We start from the raw sequence: 7495 nt of genomic DNA, 5'->3' as shown, positions 1-7495 counted from the left end.
TATATTTTAAAGTTTGGATTATTGAAATTGTTCATTGAAGTTCATGTTTACTGTTAACGTTTGTATTTTTGTAATAAATAGGATTAAATAGGAAAGTAGGCAGTTAAGGGATAATTTCCTAAAGGTCTGGAAATTATAATAAACAAAGCAGTTTATGAATGGTATAAACTGTATTTCATTATTTGTTATTCAGGAAAGGCTCTGAAATATAACTAATAATAATAAACATTTTTTTTATGTAACTGATGAGGTATCACTTACAAAAAAATGTCAGAAAGAGGTCTTCTGACTAAATTCACTTAAAGTTAGGATTTTCTCTTAGGTACTTTATTTTCTTAGTAAGATAGCAGAACTCAGCCTTTTTGTGTATTTTTCTGAATATTATCTCTTGAGTGTAGAGATAATTTAATAAATATCTCTTGAGTGTAGAGATAAATAAGAAAATATCTCTTGAGTTTAGAGATAAATCACTAGATGTATCATACTGAATAGAATCTTGTCATATCTTGAATATAACTGAAAATATATGATTCTTGAAATGAATAAAATATAGAAAACTTGTATATGTGACTTTTAGCAAATGCCTATACTGACCAGCTCATATCTTGTCTTACTGACTTTGTTGTTTACAAACTACTCATAATATTTGAGTAAAAACTCTTGGGTCGAAGCATTTCAAGCCCCTGCCCGCTACAATATATTTGAGGTTTGGATCTTTAAGCTCCATATTGCGAAAATGTGACTATTTAGGTTTTCACGACCAAACTTTTCCTATTGGTACACACTATAGGTGTATGTTCTTCCAGTATATCAAAGTTTAAAAATGAACTATTTTTGCAATACTTGAAAGGACTGACAAGTCCTCTATCAAGTTAAATTTAGTCTTTTAATAGAGTTTCATATATATCCACTGCCAGTGATCATTAATTACATTAAAAATAAGACATATCGTCTGCGGTCATAAAAAATCTATGCAGTCTATTAACAAGATATAGCAACAAACGTTAACCACCATATTACACGCCCCTGACTTGAGACAGGCACATACACAATAAGGTGGGATTGCACACAAAAATTGCGACAAACAATCCCTTCACAATGATCAGTGGTGTGACAGCAAATAACAGTATTAGCAACAAATGGAAACCTCTCAATAATTGGCTTCTGATTTCTCCCCGGCTCATATATAGTGTGGTGTTGTATGTTTGCAAGCGCTTAACCCTATTGTAACCCGAGATAATATTAACATCAATACACTTTATTTGTGATATCCGTACAAAGTGAAGTCTGTAAATTGTAAATATTGAAATGCCGAGTATCATACGTCTTAATTTTTTTTTTATCTTTATCAGGTTTTTGTTGAAATCGGTGTAGTTATGTTTTCAAAATAAGATTTGTTGACAGCCAAAACAAAGATTTGTAAGCAGGATTCACTTTTTGGTAAAAGATCAGATGTCGTCGATTTTTCATCTTATAAATGAAAGTGTAGAGCGTACAGAAATACAAAGTTTTAGATACAGGTTCCATAATGTATTGATTGGGATTGAAGATTTTGGAGTAAGTCCGTAAACAACAGTATTTAAACTACATCTAACAGCTGGTTGAAAACTATCATTACAATTGATCATTACGAATGCTAATAGTTACAAAAAGGATTATATTTTTCCTGGGTGTATCTCCTGATTGATAGGTATCGTGATGGTCGGTCAGTGTGTTGTAATTGCCTTGTCTGGCTTTTTCGGAACCTTGTACCTACTGATCTGAGTAAATAAAATATTTTTGAAGATTTAGCTTCAGTAAGTGAACAATTGGTAAAGGTCAACATTCTGGACATTTTTCTCCCGTCAAATTTTCGCTTTGTATAATGGTTATCAAAATAATAGGCAAATTTGAATTTGACCCCTATCTTATATTATCATCTTGGTTACCCTGCGGGTCATCAGTTTTATCTTTAAAACTAAATAATTCAAAAATGATTGTGGCTATGTGTGAACAAATGGTAAAAGTTGTCTGACGTACTAAATTATAATCCTGGTACCTTTGATAACTATTGTCCCTGTTTGTATCACAGTTGTTAAAAGAAGTGACGACGTACTACAACCGTAATAAGAAAAGCTCACTTGGCCCTTTCGTTCATGTGATCTAAATAAAACGTCAATGCATTAAACACTAAGCATATAAAATTAAAATATAAAGAAGACGGGATTCTGGCTTTAATAATTGGAACATGTGTTTAGTCAACAAAACAGGTTTATTGCTCACGTTGGCACTGCTGGCGGGATGACCTTAACCTTACACGCTTGATATCATAGCTTTTTGTGACACTGTATCAAGAGAATTATCTCTTTTGTCATCGTATAGTTGTTAACTGATCTTAATAATATTTTTTAATGAAAATAAACATAAAAATAAGTCAGGAGCCTCTTGCCTTTGTTAGTCTTGTATTATTTTAGTTTTAGTTTCTTGTGTACAATTTGGAAATTAGTATGGCGTTCATTATCACTGAACTAGTATATATTTGTTTAGGGGCCAGCTGAGGGACGCCTCCGGGTGCGGGAATTTCTCGCTACATTGATGACCTGTTGGTGACCTTCTGCTGTTGTTTTTTTCTATGGTCGGGTTGTTGTCTCTTTGACACATTCCCCATTTCCATTCTCAATTTTAATGTATAGAGCGAACTGAAAAAAATCTGTATCTGTGGTATATTTATTCAGGTGTAACGGAATAAATAAACATACTTAAGCTGTAACTTGCATTGGTGTATCCATACATTGACATTATTTGTTTCTCCCTGTTTTCTAATCTTAATCAAAAAGATGAAAATAACAGTAGGAATTTAATGCAAGGCACACATTTAAGATCTACGATTTTTAAAATTTTAGCAATGTACATGGCTACATAATGGTAAAATGACATAAAATAGTAACCAAAATTCGATTCCCAAGTAAGAAGAAAAATAAAGATTGCATATCAATACCTCTTCCATTACAGTTAATAGAAAAAGAAGACTTGAGGTATCATTACTCAACTGGTTTATATACAAACAAGCATTTTTATGTTATAAGACAATAACAATCAAAACCAAGGAGTAATCAAAGACTCACAAAACCAAAGGACATTTACATCAACAGTTATAAATAATAGATAAGAAACAACACGAACTCCACTAAAAACCGGGAATGAAATCAGGTGCTCAGGAAGGGTAAGCATTTCCTTCACCGTATACGGCACCCGTCGTGTTATTTCTTTCTTCAGTTCGGTAATAAAACAGTAATTAAATATCAAGTGAGCACGTATTAATTTTTTAGATCGAAAAGGACAATAACTTATAACAATACAATTGCAGTAGTGAGGTTTATATTACAATCAAAAGTTTCGTATTACAATTTATTCATGGAAATAATATAAAAGACGTAAAGTCAATGTCACCGGTAATGTAAAAGTACCTTAAAAAAATGAAAACGCGATTATTTTAATGATATGCTGTATATTGCTTTAACTGTTTTATTGTATATGCAATTCTAACGTTTTGTACTAAAAATTCCACATGATTTATATTGTTTAACGATTAAATAAACGATTATATAAACGATAATCCCTAATTTTTGGTAGGGTTCGTATTGCTTTATCTTTTGTTTTCTATGTTGTTTCTTCTGTACTATTATTTGTCTGTTTGTCTTTTTATTTTTAGCCATGGCGTTGTCGGTTTATTTTCAATCTATGACTCTACCTCTGGTATCTTTCTTCCCTCTTTTGTCTTCCATTGGTAAATATTGAACCATATCGTACCAAAATGATAACCATAGTAAATAAAGGCAACTGTAGTATACCGCTGTTCGAAATTCATCAATCGAAGAGAAAAAAAAATATGGGTTACAAACTATATTAGAGAGAAACACGTCAAGTAGAACAGGAGAGTAACGACACAACAGAAACCTTAACATGCAACACGCAAAGAAAAGAACTATAATATAACAAAGGCCATTTTCCTGACTCTGTACAGGACATTTTAAGAAAAAATGGTGGATTGAATATGCTTTGATGGCATTGATAAATGTAACATTAACATGACAACATTACATGACTGGACTACAATACAAATAAATGGGAGAAAAAATGGACAGATAAACACACAAATTATAGCTATCAAAAGGTACGAGGCGTATACTTTAATACTCCAGACGCACGTCTCGTCCACAGAAGACTCATCATTGACGCTCAGATAAAGACAGTTCGCAAGCCAAAATAAGTACAAAGTTGAAGAATATTGAGGACCAAAAGTTCCAAAAGTTGTGACCAATACGGCTAGTGTTATCTGCCTGAGATAAGAACAACCTCATTATTTAGAATAATTTATACTTTTGCAAACAGTAAATTTATAAAAATGACTTTATAATAGATATACATGTTAATCCCGAAGTTGTGAATAACTACAGAATAAGAAACAAATACGTAAAACAACATAAATCATCACATAACAAGACACAGCAGAATCACGTATTATATGTTAGTCGAAGAGATCGACGTACAAAAGTGACGTCACATTTAAATTTTGAAAAATTTCGAAAAAATACGATAGAGTTACAAACCTAATATTAACATTAGGTGTAGTAAAAACAATGAAAATTACGAAATAACATTTGAGATTTTCCCCCCATAAGATGAAAGTATTATGGGAAGCTGACAGTGGCAAACTGTTCAAGATAAGATCTGGCCTTTAGGATGAGAAATTCAAATATTCACATTTTCTCATTGTTGATGGCCGTACGGGTGCCTATAATTGCTTACATCCACTTTGTTTGGACTTTTTTTGACAGTTGTCTCATTTGTAAATCTCCTTATACTTATTCAAAGACCGTGTTTAAAAAAACGAGAACTTTACTCTGTGGATTTTAAGGAAAAGGGAAAACGATGAGTTCAACATCCACATACAAGGTTCACATATGCATATCATAATTTTGGTCACTTTGATTTCTTCAGTATAAAAAGGACTATGTGGGGAGAATGTCTGTTTGACCCTTTTGTTCACAATAACGTCTGATCACAATGAAGCATTCATTGATATCATTATTCAGCATTCAAACAGTGCTTTACACTTTCACTTTTAACAGTTATCCTTTTCTGATCGACCCTCTTTGTTCTCATAAACCAAGTTGATTAACCGTTGAATATGTTATTATACTTAATCGGGATGAAATATTTTACACTTCAAAAAACCTCAAAAAACTCCAAGTATCAGTCTACAGGGAAATCGAACTATGTGTTCGCCTACTATCAGACCGAGGAGTCATCAGAGCTAAAAGTATGTTAGTAATTTTATTATATACTGTCACTATGGATCAACATACCAAATTCGTTTGATTAATATCTGAATCTTAATTCTCGACGGTTTTTCATCGGTAAAGTTCTGATGCAAATTTATAAGACTTCACTAATACAAACTTCCTCTAAAACTGGGGTAACGGTAGAAAAGCTTGTATGGAAAGGAAATATTAATATGATACATTTTGTTTGTAAATTTCCACTTCATTAGGAAATGTAACGGAGATATAACTGCATTCGTTTCAGAAACTTCAATTCGACATGTTATTGTGATGATAAGATTCCTGCGATGTTCACTTTTGTATCATGGCTTTCAATACGAAAGGTCCAGAGCTAACAATGTACCTGGTACTGGATTATTTCTTTAAAAGTATTTTTTTTATCGCGTTCAAATCATATTGCACTTTGAATCATTTCAGTCATAGGAATCTTTTGTATTTCATTTTTGTCCGGTAAAAAGCAAGTACATGTGTACAAATTCAATAACAGATGTAATTCGAGAATGCAGTCCACTACTATTTAGTGCGTTCAAAATAAGTGAACGAATACACTTCAAATTAAAAATTTAAATTAAAATGTTAATAAAGAACTCACCAGAAAAAAAATTTGCATTATAGGTTTTTACGATTATTCCAAGAGCATGGTCTTAAGCATGTACAAGTTATTTTCAAAATCATCATACCGCCGCAGTACCCACCACGATGACAGCCAATATTATGACAGTAAGCATTACATTCGCTTGGATGAGATGGACACCCATTTGATCCACTTACAGCTAGAAATATATTCATGACATGCTTATTATTATTAATATTATTACCATTACTTTTAATAATAATTCAACAATTATTATTATATTATTTTTATCATTATTATTATAATTATTATTATTATTATTATTATTATTATTATTATTATTATTATTATTATTATTATTATTATTATTATTATTATTATTATTATTATTATTATTATTATTATTATTATTATTATTATTATTATATGAAATCATTGACGGAGATTTTGATATGATCAATTTCACACACATGAAACTTAAGATTCAAAATGTATCAAAAAATGTATCAAAATCATAACAAAGTTAACTTTTATTTCAACGTTACATGATATAAAAGTATCATTATTAATTTTTTACCTCGTTTTATCTGTTTAAATTTGTTAAAATAGTAAATTTGATTTCAACCTTCAGATATGATACTTGAAGGTGAAATGTATGAAAAAAGATAAAATAAAAATCTTTTCCAGATAAGTTAATACGCTTTTCAATAAATTGTTAATTCAAATATATCATTTTTACATATGACAGTTGATTGATCAATTATGTATTTTGTAAACATACTGTTCACAATGTTCAAAAATCTATTCTTATTACCTTGGGCATGTTGGAAGAGCAAAACTATCAACAATCCAATGAAAAAGACGTTTGCTTTCATCTCAAAATTTTGCAATTGTAAGCTCTGTAAAAAGAAAAACGTTTAATGATTAGAAAACTCGTATGGTAAGAAAAGAAAGTTTAAACATGCTTTAGATTTCTTAATATTTACCTTTTCTTAATTGATATCAATATAAATAAATTACAAAGAACGAAATAAAGAACAAGTAAAACTTACGTGATGTTTAACTAAACAAACCATAAATGATGATACTAAAATTTATGTACGTACAAGGAAATAAGGAACCACAAAACCGGTAGCAAGTTGTTCATAGCAACATTTTCCTTTTGCGTCTATAGAAATACATACGAGACAACAGATTTTAACTTTTGATTTTGTATCCAAACAGCATATTCAAATGAAGAACGATAAATCCTTTACGCATCTTAATAGTATGCAAGTTTGCTACAGTCAACAATGGGTACTGCTTTAAAACTGTAGTTTAAATAACAAATATTTGACAAATGAACTCGACAGGATTGAATTAAATTTTGTGAACTCGTTTCTACAGGTTGAAAGTCAGTTGTATTGAAAAAAATATTTTGAATATTCATCAACAATACCCACTTTAAAATTATCATCCAAGACTTGGATTATTCAACATCATTTTGTATTGGTTAATATATGCTGTTAACGGTATGAAGAGAACTAATCAGTTGTATTAGTTTCGTTACACACACCGATTTTCTCTGTAATATTTGTACCATCATGGTTCTATGAGA

The sequence above is a fragment of the Mytilus edulis genome, chromosome 10 (genome assembly GCF_963676685.1).
Source record: "Mytilus edulis chromosome 10, xbMytEdul2.2, whole genome shotgun sequence".
NCBI classification, from domain to species: domain Eukaryota; kingdom Metazoa; phylum Mollusca; class Bivalvia; order Mytilida; family Mytilidae; genus Mytilus; species Mytilus edulis.
This window is presented reverse-complemented; position numbering follows the sequence as displayed.